This window comes from Anomaloglossus baeobatrachus, chromosome 7, assembly GCF_048569485.1.
Source record: "Anomaloglossus baeobatrachus isolate aAnoBae1 chromosome 7, aAnoBae1.hap1, whole genome shotgun sequence".
Classification (NCBI taxonomy): domain Eukaryota; kingdom Metazoa; phylum Chordata; class Amphibia; order Anura; family Aromobatidae; genus Anomaloglossus; species Anomaloglossus baeobatrachus.
In genome coordinates this window covers 68,062,255-68,076,066 of record NC_134359.1, presented here as the reverse complement: position 1 = coordinate 68,076,066, position 13,812 = coordinate 68,062,255, and the positions used below count along the sequence as shown (strand labels likewise).

Below are 13,812 nucleotides of genomic sequence, written 5' to 3'. Positions count from 1 at the left end.
TCGTCATTCCTGAGGCAGCACACATCGCTACGTGTGACACCCCAGGAACGAGGAACAACACCGTACCTGCATCCTGCCGGCAAGGAGGTGGACGTCACTTTCTTTCGGCTGCTCTCCTCCCCGACGCTTCTATTGGACGCCTGCCGTGTGACGTCGCTGTGATGCCGCACGAACCGCCCCCTTTAGAAAGGAGGCGGTTTGCCGGCCACGGCGACGTCGCTAAGCGGATAAGTATGTGTGACGGGGAATAACGATATTGTGCGCCACGGGCAGCGATTTGCCCGTGACGCACAACTGACGGGAGCGGGTGATTGCACCAGCGACATCGCTAGCGATGTCTCTGCGTGAAAAGCAACCTTTAGTCATGTCAATTTGGTCTGCACATGTTTAAAGCTTCTCCAATCTAGCAGGAAGGTCAGACACACCAGGGGATCATGGAGAAAATACAAAAGCAGTTTATCACCACTTCAGTCTTCAATTTTACCAGCTACATAGTGCTAAGTGAGGGTTACATAAGTATACAGAAACATCAGGACTGTTAGGGGGGCTTTTTCCCCTTCAACTGGGGCTCCTATCAATGTCCTAGTTATAGTGGAAAATATAATGATTAATAAAGTAAAAATATGTTCCCGGGGAGATTTTTGATGTTCTGGGAAATAAATTATGTAAGAATAATATATACTATACATATAAAATGTGAGCAAAAAAAAAAAATAATTAAAAGTCCCTCCATAGAGAAATATTTTTTTTCATATAAAATACACTTTTTTATATATCTCCTTCCCCTGATGAAGCAACAAAACTGAAAAGATTGTGAAACGTACGTTGGGAATTTTCTTGGGGGATTGTTCTAGGTGGACCTCTTGCCTCCACTGGAGAGCAGTTCGTTAATGATTATGGAATCTTTTTTGAAATGTACTTTGCCTTTGGAAGCATTAATATTCATCATGACTATAATGTTTGTTTATATATAAGCCCTGTCTCTATGGATATGTAAACTGTGATGTGTTGATTCTTTTGCAATTTATGTAAACGTTTCATGTTCTTAAAGGGAACCTGTCGGATGCAATATGCACTCAGGACCACGAGCAGTTCTGGGTGCATATTTGCTAATCCCTGCCTAACCATCCCTGTTTACACTAGCATAGATAAAGAGATCTGTAGATAAAAGAATTTCTAAAGATCCTTTAGCATATGCTAATGAGCGCAGGAACTTGTCGCAAGGACGTTAGTTTCTGCGCTCATTGTGCCCTGTTAACATGTTAGTACACCCAAAGAGGTGTGTTAATATGCTATTCAATGCAGCATCATCAGCGGTGACGCGTGTACTTGTGTCTGTTGTCACCACTGATCAGAAGTCCCGGCACTTCCGGTCATCCGTTCTAGACCTCTCTAAAGCCTGGACGCGAAGACCTGGCTTCATACTGCACACGATTGGAAGTGTAGTGACTTCTGATCAGCGGTAAGGGGTACTTTGCACGTTGCGACATCGCTACTGCGAAAGTGACGCACATCCGGCGCCGGTAACGACGTCGCAACGTGTAGAGCCTAGAAGCACAGATAAACGATCGCAAAAGCGTCGAAAATCGGTGATCTGTGTAGTGTTGGTCATTTCCATAATTTCGCTGCAGCGAAAGGTACGATGTTGTTCCTCATTCCTGCGGCAGCACACATCGCTGTGTATGAAGCTGCAGGAGCGAGGAACATCTCCTTACCTGCGTCCCGCCTGCAATGAGGAAGGAAGGAGGTGGGCGGGATGTTTACGTCCCGCTCATCCCCCGCCCCTCCGCTTCTATTGGCCGCCTGCCGTGTGACGTCGCTGTGATGCCGCACGACCCGCCCCCTTAGGAAGGAGGTGGGTTGCCGGCCAGAGTGACGTCGCAGGGCAGGTAAGTGCGTGTGAAGTTGCCGTAGCGATAATGTTCGCTACGGCAGCTATCACAAGATATCGCATCTGCGATGGGGCGGGGACTATCGCGCTCGGCATCGCTACAATTGGCAAGCGATGTCGCTGCGTGCAAAGTACCCCTAACAGCGGACACAGGTATGTACGTCACCGCTGATGATGCTGCATTGAATACTATGTTAGCACACCCCTGTGGGTATGCTAACATGCTAAGAGGGCAGCATGAGCACAGGAACTAACACCCTTGCGACTAGTCCCTGTGCTCATTAGCATATCATAAAGGATCTTTAGAAATACTTTTTCTAAAGATCTCTTTATCTATGCTACTGAATACTCTGACTGTTAGGCAGGGATAGAATATGCACCCAGACCTGCTCGGGGTTCTGGGTCCATATTACACCTGACAGGTTCCCTTTAAAGTGCCCAATCTGACTTTTTACTGTTATACACTGACATCAGACTGGTATTTTTACACTATTGTGATGACTATTTAATTTATTAGATACTACCTAACTGATTGTTTGTGATACTTGGGGGTTCACCTTTCGTGCTGACTTCTTTTTCTCCCATGATTATTGATTTGTAATACACTTTTAGTACATTGTATAAAATACATTTTGTATATAGCATTCTACTCCAAGTTTCCTCTGTTTTTCTACTTTATTATATGCCTGTAGGAAAAAAATATAAACCTACACAATAGTGGAGTTGGGGCAAACTGCTTCACAGAACACAGCCCATCGGCCTGATCAGTAACCTGTGGTTGCTGGACAGGAGCCCTAAGAACTGCCTCTTACCCGACTCTTCTTTGGATTAGCCAGACTAGCATGATGTCATCATTGCACATGTGATGTCACTCCAGGCCAACTAATCAAAAGAAGAATAGTGTTTGCGGGTTAAGTTAACAGGCGGTTCTCAGCACTCCCATCAAGCGAATAGATTTGCACCAACTATATACAGTATATTAGGTATCAAAATAACCATAATAAGGCTGCTTTCACACTACGTTTTTTTTAACATGCGTCCTGAACGTTTTTTTGCTGCAAAAGCGGATCCAGTGCAAATGCGTTTTCATTTCAATGCAATTGCAATGGACTTACATCAACATGCGTTTGCATGCAGTTTTGTCAGCATCCAGCGACTTGCAGTTTTTTACATGAAGCGTTTTTGAGCTGCATCCAAATACTGCAAGTCGCTGGATCCTGACTAAACAGCACGCAAACGCATGTGACCGGTGGTATACTGATAGACAGGATCCTGTTTGGTGTACTGAGCATGCCCAGAAACCAGAGAGTGAGTTTGTTTCTTTCTTTCTCCCCCTCTCTTTCTCTCTCTCTTTCTCCCTCTCTCTCGCTTTCTCTCCCCCTCTCGCTTTCTCTCTCTCTCTTTCTCGCTTTTGCCCTCTCGCTTTCTCTTTCTCGCTTTTGCCCTCTCGCTTTCTCTTTCTCGCTTTTGCTCTCTCGCTTTCTCTCTCTCGCTTTCTCCCTCTTTCTCTCTCTCTTTCTCGCTTTTGCTCTTTCGCTTTCTCCCTCTCGCTTTCTCCCTCTCGCTTTCTCCCTCTCGCTTTCTCCCTCTCGCTTTCTCCCTCTCGCTTTCTCCCTCTCGCTTTCTCCCTCTCGCTTTCTCCCTCTCGCTTTCTCCCTCTCGCTTTCTCTCTCTCGCTTTCTCTCTTTCACTTTCTCTCTTTCACTTTCTCTCTCCCTCTCGCTTTCTCTCACTCTCTCTCGCCCTCTCGCTTTCTCTCTCTTTCTCTCTTTCTTTTTCTCTCTTTCTCTCTCTCTCTCGCTTTTGCTCTCTCGCTTTTGCGCTCTCACTTTCTCTCTCTCGCTTTCTCTCTCTCGCTTTCTCCTCTTTATTTCCCCAGCGGCATCTGAATTTCCAGTCTGTCACGTTCAGTTCCACTGACTCCCGATCACATGACTCCAATGCCCGCAGGATCCTGTAAAATAACACATGCGTTTGCATGCGTTATTGTTTAGAAAAACAGGATCCGCTTTTGCAGCAAAAAAATGTTCATAACGCATATTTAAAAAACGTAGTGTGAAAGCAGCCTAACTTGATTGATTCATTCAGCAGGCAACTGGTTGTGAAACATAAACAGTAAAAAATATAATCAAGAAAATTAAACCAAACTCACTTTTTTATATATTTGTGTAGCCTCATGCATCCATGTCAGACAATAGACAATAAGAAAGCTATATAAGCTGAAATGTTGTCCACAGCATCTCCATTAATTTAAGCACATTTATACAGACAAAACACTGGTACATTACAAAAATCACTTTATATTCTTACAGATTGTTCATAGAAACATCCCATAGGCAAAAAAAATGACCAATAGAGACTATAAAAGGAATCTATAATCACAGTGGGGTAAGAGAACTGGACACGATAGGATACAGCAAACGCACAGAACACGTAAAGAGCATATAAATGTTTTATACTTCTATAACACATTGTATATTACACTAAAGGATATATATATAAAATATTAACACGCAAGATAAGGCAACAGTCTGTCAATCAATAAAGGGATCAATAAAGTCTATACGGCAAACAACTGCATATATTGAATACGTTTAGGTGCACTCATCATATTATTTTCTGTGTATTAAAAAGGGTCTATTTTATAAGATAAGGGAGTCCGAGTCCTAATTTTTAAATTAAATGTATCATCTACATATTTTTTCACTCAATAGAAAGCGAGATAATGATAAATAACATTTGTTCTTGTGTTTTTATTTTCTGATTACATTTTTTTTCTACTTTTTTGGTACACAATTATGAGGTTGGCCTAAGCTCCTGGAGCTATATGGACCATAGAAAAAATAAATAAACTGGAGTTGTTCATTGATTTCTATGGGTGAGTGATATGAGCATGCTTTGATTTGCAGTGATCACTGACCAGAGAGGGTGGAGGAGGTGATCTGTGACCATCACCTGTAGTGAATAGTGTAATTCTATGAAAACTGCAAAATTTCAGGATTATTAAAAAAAAAACTAAAAAAAATAAATAAAAATATATATGTTATATTTAGTGATGTGTTCACTGTCACGCTAGGTATGGGGAAATGCCAAGCAAATGGCAAAAAGGGAGGGAAGAGGAAAACCCTGTGTCTAGGGGAGGGGGAGAGAGTGACCACTGATAAAACCTTCCGCTGATCCCTGGCTCCCCTGACATCCCTACATAGGTTCCGCACCAAATGCACCGTGCAGGATACCTGGCCCTGACTGACCCAGAACTGGACCTTGGGATGAGCACTAGTCAACCCCACTAAGTCCTAAAGAACACACAGAGAAAAAAAAAGAGAGGAAAGCAAACAAACAACTTATCTTCAAGATGACCTAAGGTACCGTCACACTAAGCGACGCTCCAGCGATCCCACCAGCAACCTGACCTGGCAGGGATCGCTGGAGCGTCGCTACATGGGTTGCTGGTGAGCTGTCAAACAGGCAGATCTCACCAGCAACCAGTGACCAGCCCCCAGCCAGCAGCGACGCGTGGAAGCGATGCTGCGCTTGGTAACTAAGGTAAATATCGGGTAACCAACCCGATATTTACCTTGGTTACCAGTGCACACCGCTTCGTGCTGGCTCCCTGCACTCCTAGCCAGAGTACACATCGGGTTAATTACCTGACATGTAGTCTGGCTATGTGTGCAGGGAGCGGGGAGCCGGCACTGACAGCGTGAGAGCGGCGGACACTGGTAACCGAGGTAAATATCGGGTAACCAAGGAAAGGGCTTCTTAGTTACCCGATATTTACATTGGTTACCAGCGTCCGCAGAAGCCGGCTCCCTGCTCACTGCACATTCAGTTGTTGCTCTGTCGCTGTCACACACAGCGATGTGTGCTTCACAGCGGGAGAGCAACAACTAAAAAATCGTCCAGGACATTCAGCAACAACCAGCGACCTCACAGCAGGGGCCAGGTTGTTGCTGGATGTCACACACAACAACACCGCTAGCAACATCGCTGCTACGTCACAAAAGTCGTGCCTCAGCAGCGATGTTGCTAGCGATGTTGCTTAGTGAGACGTGGCCTTTACTGAGAGGAACAGCAACACACATTTATCCAGAGATCTCCACAGGATCCTAAAGGGGAAAGAGTAAACCCTAACATAGAAGACACACAAAACTCCATTCACTCCACAGAGAAAAGGATGGAATATCAAGAAGCAGTTTGTGCAGACAAACACAGCGACCTTCTACAGCCAGACACCACAGTGTTGTCTATCAACCGTGATACACCCGTAATAGTCACACAGTGAAAGCTAAATCTGATAAATATCGAAAGTTGCAATGGAAAATGGTCTTTAAAAAGGCAAGATCAGAACAAATTAAATTGGCCTGACATAATATCATTGTTGCGCCGTGATATACATGTGACATCATGCCAGGCCGGCTAATCAAAAGAAGAGCCGCGGAAGCCAGGAGATAGAAGGCTGTTCTCAGGGCTGTCATCCAGTAGCCACAGATTAATGTCCGGACTACTGGAATAAGTCCTGTAAATCAGCTCTATAAAATACCTACACATTTGGATAGGTATAATGACAAGCCTAGAAAGATGTTTCAGTTACACAGAAAAACAGGTAAATATCAGTATAGAAAAAATAAAAGTATGATTTTTTTTTTTTTTTTAATCTTCCATTAAAGAGGTGTTCAAAGGATTTCTTTTGATGAATACCCCATAGTGCTGAGAAAGAAATAATACTCATCCTCCTCAGTCTCCCACAGGTACAGTTGCAGTATGATTAAGGATTTATCTGTAGGTGCATATTGCTTTGATGTACTGAGATTGCTGATTTTTATCATGTTTTTTAATTATTTCAATAAGATAAAAAAAAAACACAGCTGGATCTTCCATTGTTATTTTGCCTTTGGCCAGATCGGGCAGTAGTGGTTTTAATGACAAATCTACTTAAAAGCCTTAAAGGAGTATTCCCATCTCCAAGATGCTATCTTAATATGTAGTAGGTGTAATAATAATAATATTAGCAAATACCTCCAATTAGAAATGTAGTATAACTCTCCCTGATTAGCTATGTCATGTCACTTACCTCATGTGCAGGGCATTGCAGTTAAGTATCCATGGATACCACCACGAGCAACTACCTAAGCTGCAATGCCCTGAAAATAAGTTAAGATATATGACTGTACCAGGAGAGTTATACTACATTTCTAATTGGAGGTATTTGTTAATACCTTGTTTCCTGAAAATAAGACCTACCCCAAAAATAAGACATAGTAAGCTTTTTTTTTTTGTATGCTTAAAATATAAGCCTTAAGGCTGCTTTACACGCAGCGACATCGCTAGCTATGTCGCTCGTGAAAGCACCCGTCCCCGTCGTTTGTGCTTCACAGGCAAATCACTGCCCGTGGCGCACAATATCGCTAAAACCCGTCACACCTACTTACCTTCCTAGCGACGTCGCTGTGGGCGGCGAACCAGCTTTTCGTTAAGGGGGAGGTTCGTGCGGCGTCACATCGACGTCACACAGACGTCACACAGATTTTGAAAATGAACGACGTGTCAACGATCAACGATTAAGTGAGTATTTTTGATCGTTAACACTCGCTCGTAGCTGTTACACGCAACAACTTTGCTAACAACGCCGGATGTGCGTCACGAAATCCGTGACCCCAACGCCATATCGTTAGATATGTCGTTGCGTGTAAAGCCCCTTTTACTCCAAAAATAAGTCCTAGTTGCAGCTCCATAAGGAAGTATCCAAGCCGCTAAAAAAAAAAAAGTTAAATAGCACAGCAGGACCCAAAAAAAGCAGATCCTCCCCCCACAAAAAAAAAATCACACTCACCAGATACCAAATAATTACAGTTGGCAAGTGCCAATGGTGGATGGGCTCTCACGCAGAGATCTGCGTTGCGGTCATCTCCCTCGCCGTTCCAGCTGTATTGCAGTGCAACTCTCACAAACAGATTGGCTACCAGTATCACTCCGTACAATTGATACTACTTCCAGTCACCAGGGGAAGCCAACCGCTGTAGAAGGCAAGGGGACCTGACCGCAATGCAGATTTGTATGTGAGAGCCTATTCCTATATCTGCACCCCGGTTGCAGCATTCACCTATCCCCCCGCTGGTCTCTGCTTTCTGGCCCTGTCCTTGACAAACCAGAATTGGACACAAATGACCTCTCGACAAGTGACTACCTGCAGCAGTGATCAGTGTTTCCAGTGTGTCAAGGATGAAAAAAGGAAGCAAGGATCATCTTAGCCTGGGAATGGAAGCGGGATTATTACTTATTTTAGACTAGTCGTCACGGGCAATATTAACTGATAAGCGACCATGCAGCCCCAAATGCAGCAAGCCACGAAGCTTTGTGTTCTGACAACTTTCTAGTACATTTTTCAGCCATTCGTGCTACAGCAGCTCATTTGTGGAATCAGACCATGCATTGCAATTAGTCCTGAGCGCCCATATCTGTTCACTATCTGCCTTATATCCCACCCCCGTACAGGCGCCATTGTAATGATATAATGATATTCACGTCACCTGTCGGTGGTTTTTGGAGGATAGAGCTGATTGTTGTAATAGGATAGATTTTTCCAAATACACTGAAGTGCAATCTACATTCTAAACCGAACGGGGAGAATTTCTCAGAACTTCTCACATCTAACAGAATTTCCAAGTCGTCTTCATGCTGCTATTTGTAGTATTCCCAGAGCAGGAACGCACTTACAAAAGGAGACATTTGCCATTCAGTAAACTCACCTTACAAGGTTTCAAGTATAAACAGCTGAAAAATAAATGTAAAATTAACAGTTCAAAAGACTAGAGATGTAAATCTCTGCATTATACATAGCACGGGGTGACTGATAGGTTTATTTTATACTACAAACACATAAACCTAAGATACAATATTAGTGTAATGAAAACATGAAAAGCTTTAAAGTCCAAAACTTAAGATATTGACTAGGGCTGAGCGGATCTGGACTGTAAAAGTCCGGATCCGCACGGTTTCAAAGACGCCCGGGTGCCGGACCCGGATCCGGAATTCCGGGTGCACGATCCGGATCCGGCACTGGGGAAAATAATTGAAAAATAAAGAAAAACAGAATTAACACAGCGTTTCATACTTACTGATATTCGGTGTCATGGCGGCACACTGCTTCTGGGTCGCAGATTCACTTCCTGTACTACACAATAGGCTCATCACATACACAGCTTTCCATGCCTTCCCCGCCCACCGGCCGTCCAGTCGTCTGTGATTGGTTGCAGGCAGACGCGCCCCCAGCCCAGTGTCTGTCTGCAGTCATCGCTCATCGCGGCTCAGTCATAGGCATACACTCAGAGCTGGCAGTCGTTCTCTATGGCTGCTAGCTGTGGGATGTCGCAGAATTGGATGCGTCATTGTGGGACCTCGTGTGGATTACGCCGGACCTGCAGGTTTTTTGTGGTGAAAGGGGGTGTGTTTTTGTGTTTTATTCCAAAAAAAGGATTTTTTCTCTGTTTGTACTTATTTACTTTATGTACAGGTTAATGATGGAGGTATCTCAGACTCCTGCCATCATAAACCTAGGGATTAGTAGCAGCTGTGCACTGTTATTAACCACTTATTACCCTGATTGCCACCGCACCAGGGCACCGGGAAGAGGCGGTATAGCACCAGGATTGTCACATCTAATAGATGCAGCAATACTGGGCGGCTGGCGGCTAAGAATACCAGCCCCCAGCTGGCTTTATCATGGCTGGGCATCAAAATTGGGGGGGACCGCACGTCGTTTTTTTTTATTTATTTATTTAAATAATAATAAAAAAAAGCCGCATGCAGTGTATCTTAGGCCGGAATCACTGGTGAGGGACTCGCACGAGTTTGCCATGGCATCACCTTGCAAAGCCTTGTACGTGTGACTCTGGTCCCTTGATACACAGCACAGACACAGCCTGATAGCCAGGGGCTGCAGTCGCGGGGTGTAACTGTGCTGTCATCAGAATACGGGGGCCCTGCACCGATTGTTTTATTGATTCATTTTTTAAAACCATACTGACCCGCAGACACTTGCACTGCTTTCCCCGCCCACCGGACGTCCGTGAATATTGAGGTAGTGAATTTTGAATTGTCAGCTCCAGAAGGAAAAAGCATGACCCAGAAGGAGTTTGCCACCATGACACAGCCTCGGTGACTACACCGCATGTGCTCCTACCCTCCTATCCCTTCCACCAATGTTTTTAATCTCCGGATTCTGGTCCTCATTGATTTACATAGGCACCAGATTCCGGAGCGGATCGGGATATTTTTTTAATTGAGCAGTGATCCGCCGATCCCAGTTTTTTGCCAATCCGCTCAGCCCTAGTATTGACATTTTGTTAGCATAGGTCATTATTATCATTTTAATGGAGGTCAAACACCTGGCACTTCCACCAATCTTAAATGACTTAAATGGTGAATATAAGTGGAACAGCCCACTCTGTTCACCGTGTGGTGGCCAATGACAAGAACGGAATCTCAGTTACTATTGAAATGAATAGAAGCTTAGCTGCAGTTTTCGGTAATGTCCACTACACAACGGACTATTTACTGTTTATACCTGGCTATTGATGATGATGAAAAAAGCTTACTATATGAGGGTACTGTGTGGTGGACCACCATTATCTGTCTGTCAAAAAACAGTCAGAGGAGGTCAGTGCTAGGCGGGTGTCACAATGACTTAGGGGTAGTGGGAAACCAGGGCTAGGGGACCCTATGCTATCCCTATCCTCAGGGATACTTCTGATGGTGGAAAGGCCTGAGTCTCCTTCCTGGCCCTGCTCCTGACTAGTCCTGATCTGATTGCCTGTCCCACCAGAGAGGGACGGGAAAGGAGTGTGATGAAACTTTACATATATAGACAGACAAGAGAGAACCAAAACCTTGTCACACAGCCGCACACACAAAAGGTAAAGACAATTAGAGGTATAGGATGAAAAACAAGAGCAGGAAGGAAGCTACAAAACAACAGGGGTAAACTCCACAACTGCACCAAGCAACGAGCAAACTTTCACCAGTAAATCTGAGACACCACACCTTACAGACCAACATTGAATAAACTATAGCTGGCATGGGTGGAAGGTTTCAACCATAATAAATAGGAGGGGAGCAGATGTGATAGGTCTCCCAACAACATGTGATCAAAGGAGCAAGCAGACCAGCAGAGATTAACTCTTGCTAGCTTGTCTATGAAACAGCACACAGCAGGTCGACGCCTGAGTCTGTCTGTGCTGATCGCAGACACCAGAGAAACCATCGGGCGGCGTATCAGAAACTGCAATCTGAACGGAGCCCAACGCCGCCGTGACAGTAGGTGAAGTTTGTGTAAAAATCCAAGTAACCACAGGGAATAGAGCAGAGGAGCTGGAAGCCTATCTTCATGACCCAACGCACTTCCAGCCTTATTTCCATATACCTGCAAACTGATTTCTCGCTGATGAAGCAATGGCTCTCTATATATAGTCTTATCTTGTAAAGAGGTACATGACTATGTAAACATTTTTTGGGGGGAGGGGGCTGGCATAAGCCTTGCTGACACGTTACCTTTAATATGTGAATTGCAGCACTGAATTGTATATTTTTAGCCTATTGTTGGCTCAGAATGCATTAGGAGATTTGTGCCGCCTGCAGTTGCTGTTGGCGTTGCGCTGAAATAATAGAATTGCAGTTTTATTTAGACATCATATTGCGGCATGTGGATTCTCGTTCCGTAGAGCCCAAAGCACTTTATAAAAAGAAACTAATTCCCACAGCTCAAATCAGCCTGATAGAATTGTATAGATCCTGTCTACCAGTGTAATCTATTTAGAAGGCTACATTAGGCAGAAATCAGCATATCCACAAGCAAATGCATATTTCTAGAGACGCTCGGGCTGTGCTGCCTTCACTGGAGACTAAAAGAGATTTCTAAATGCAATCTATAATAAGATTTGGAATCAGGCATTAAATGGCTGTCACAGAAAGCGGAGTGCTCTGTGCGACCGTATAAACACTCTGCAGCTTTAGGGCACGGGTACTGAAGAAATGCAACCCCCAGGAGATACGAAGAAGAGCCTAGCAGAAGTGGCAAATAGAGCTATAAACATATTGGGCATATGGATGCAATAGCAGAGTGTCACAATGTGACTCCAGGTGCCACGCGTGGTCATGAGAGGACTTCTGGCGAGCGGCGCGACACAGCGGGAACACCAGGTTAGTGTCACGCTAGGGGAGGGGAGGACCACCAGCAAGTGACGTGGCACAGGGTACTCGCCGAAAACAATACAAAGGTAGGTCCTAGTGGTAGGGAGAGGAGAGCAGGTCACCTCCTAGCACTCACCCGAAACTGAACTCTGCACTCCCTAACATCCCTAGAGAAGTCCTTCCACCGTGCACCATTCACGTGCCTAGGCCCTAGCTGACCCTAAACTCACCCTGGCTACTGAGGGCCAGCAAGACGCTAGTCTCACTACTACAATAAGACAACACAAGGTAAGTAAGCCAAACTGGTGGTGAAAGACACAACAAAAAGCACTCCAAGGTTTCTTCAGGAAGGAACTTTGCAGCTGCAATAGAAATGACACCACAGCTATGCAGCAACAGCAAAATTAGTAGATAGATTCCAGCACCAATTAGGTTACCATCCAAAAATTATGTAAAAAATTAGAACATTTTTAATTGGATCGTCATATTAAATATATGAACGCACAATTTAAAAGTCCATAAATAACACTGACGCGTTTCGGATCTAAAGATAAGATCCTTACTCGTAGGTGTATAGCCTATGAGTAAGGATCTTATCTTTAGATCCGAAACGCGTAAGGTGTTATTTATGGACTTTTAAATTGTGCGTTCATATTTTTAACATGAAGATCCAATAAAGAATTTTCTATTTTTTACATAATTGTTGGATGGTATCCTAATTGGTGCTGGAATCTATCTACTATTTTTGCTGTTGCTCTATCCTGGGAACCCCAATCCTGGTGTTATCCATGCATCACAATTTAATCCATATCACAGGCATTACGGTAGGCTGAAAACTATTTTTTTCCTTTTCTCTACAGCTATGCAGCGACAACCTCCTTTAACATGGTCAGCATAGGAATGAGCTATAGCCAGTAAAGGGAGGAGTAAGGAGTTGATATTTATAGCAGAGGAGAGTGGCTGCAGCTGAGATAATAACTACCTGTTAGATCACTGCAGGATAGAAATGAACCCCCCAGCACCGGATGGAATTAAATACTCTCCAACTCAGGGTAAATGGCGAGCAGGCCCTAAAGCGGATCTGTGATCCACAAAGCGCTGTGACTCTCTGATCACAGATTATATCAGGGCGTCCTGGAATCAGCCTATTACAAAATGTCTTCTTTTCATTTGTATTATTGATTTATGAAAACAATAAATAGATAACATTATCATTACTCTTTAATTCTCATGTGAAAATTGGTTGTCCAAACCAAACAACCCTCAAGACAAACCTCCACTTCTTACCATTGGCCAGTAGAATTAACAGAAGGTGGAGCAAGCTAACGCAATTCAATAGCACTCATGTAGGGCTGTTAGTTTTCATGTTCCAGCTTAATTTATTGGCTAACCTTCACACATTTTATGGCGTCTATCAAGGGCTAGGCCACACAAAGGTTCTCTTCAACTATGTTCTACTGGGGGATCAGCCCCAAGCGTCTCCAGACCTAAACCTTATTGAGCCTCGTCGGGACCTCCTCAAAAAAAAGGTGGAGGAGTGCAAGGTCCCTGACATCCACCAGCTCCGTGATGTTATCATGGAGGATGGAAGAGCATCAAGTGGCTCCTTTAAGGCTCTAGTGAACTCCATGCCCAAGAGAGTTAAGGCAGTGCTTGAAAATAATGGTGACCACACAAAATATTGACACTTTGAGCACAATTTGGCCATTTTCACTTAGGGGTGTACTCACTTC

The 13,812-nt window shown here is 44.1% G+C and overlaps 1 protein-coding gene across 6 annotated transcripts in view; it reads right to left on the bottom strand.

The window, feature by feature from the left end:
- OSBPL6 (oxysterol binding protein like 6) overlaps window positions 1-13,812 on the bottom strand; it is a 337,550-nt gene that overhangs the window by 249,421 nt on the left and 74,317 nt on the right. The window contains exon 3 of one of the 6 annotated variants that reach the window (XM_075317384.1): window positions 8,641-8,665. The exons of the other annotated variants lie outside the window; for them this stretch is intronic. The gene's annotated coding sequence lies outside the window, so the exon portion shown is untranslated. The remainder of the gene's footprint in view (window positions 1-8,640; window positions 8,666-13,812) is intronic. 6 annotated transcript variants of the gene reach the window in all.